Genomic DNA, 1,562 nt, shown 5'->3' on the forward strand with positions numbered 1-1,562 from the left:
TCATACTCGCAGAAATGGATGGAAAAGTTTGGCCAAAACCCATCAATTCAGATGCAGTCTAGAGATACTATGCTTAGATTGTTTGCATTCACTCATCTGATGTAATTGAACTACGCTTGACCTGATTCCCATTTAAGAGGGGATACGTAGGCAGCCCTGTGGGTTCGGTCATATCTTAATAAAATTTTCATTTCCCCCAGAACCAGAAACTGGGGCAGAATTATAAGGAGGACCCTCAAAATTCCGGAGCAAGTCCAGCCGACGCCATCATATGCCAGACAGTCAGAAATCGTATAAGTAACTGGGGCAGAATTTTGAGAAGGATTCTCAAAATTCAGGAGCAGATCCGAAAAATTTCGTCGCATGCAAAACGGCCGAAGGATCATTTACCAAACTGGGCAGAATTTTGAGGAGGACCCTCAAAATTCTAGTGCAAGGAAGTCGCAATGCCTCTAAAGTGTTACAGTCATTAGTTCATCCAATTTACTTGATATTATGTACCATTATGTTTTCTAAAACAACTCTATTTTCATCAATAAGTGCATATTTTCGACACTTCATTTCTATGGAAGCCAGGTATTACCTAGGGTAACTCGAACAGGGTTCCCAAAGCGGAGCAAGAAGACAAGAGCACGAACCGACCTCCCCCTACAAAACTCACGATCTTTCTTTGGATGCAGGCATGGTGAACATAACATGAGTATCCGCAAATATACATTTATCAAAATCACTATCGATCAGGCCGTCAAACGCAAATATATCTCTAGCTAAGAAATATTCTACTCATATTTGCTACTTGTTCACTGCATAAGGCTAAGCATTGCCTTCTCTTTGCATGAGACTAAGCCCTGTCTCGATCCTTGCATGAGGCTAAGCCCTGCCTCCATATTTGCATAAGGCTAAGCACTGCCTTCTCTTTGCAATGAGGCTAAGCCCTGTCTCGATCCTTGCATGAGGCTAAGCCCTGCCTCCCTATTTGTATAAGGCTAAGCACTCCCTTCCTTTGCATGAGGCTAAGCCCTGCCTCCCTATTTGCATAAGGCTAAGAACTGCCTTCCCTTGCATGAGGCTAAGCCCTGCCTCCCTATTTGCATAAGGCTAAGCTCTGCCTTCCCTTGCATGAGACTAAGCTCTGTCTCAAATCTTGCAATGAGGCTAAGCCCTGCCTCCAGATTTGCATGACGCTAAGCCCTGCCTCCCTATTTGCATAAGTCTAAGCATTGCCTTCTCTTTGCATGAGACTAAGCCCTGTCTCGAGTCTGGCATAAGGCTCAGCCCTACCTCCACATTTGCATAAGGCTAAGAACTGCATTCTCTTTGCATGAGACTAAGCCTTGTCTCAACCCTTGCATGAGGCTAAGCCCTACCTCCACATTTGCATAAGGCTAAGCATTGCCTTCCTTTGCATGAGGCTAAGCCCTGCCTCCGTACTTGCATAAAGGCTAAGCATCGCCTTCTCAACGGGACTAAGCATTGTCTCTCTCTACATAAGTGTTGTTCTATTCCAAACTTTGCATTATCTTCTTCTCTCGGGACAAAGCTCTGCCCTCAGACTCCGCACA

The sequence above is a fragment of the Nicotiana attenuata genome, unplaced genomic scaffold (assembly GCF_001879085.1).
Source record: "Nicotiana attenuata strain UT unplaced genomic scaffold, NIATTr2, whole genome shotgun sequence".
Taxonomy (NCBI): Eukaryota; Viridiplantae; Streptophyta; class Magnoliopsida; order Solanales; family Solanaceae; genus Nicotiana; species Nicotiana attenuata.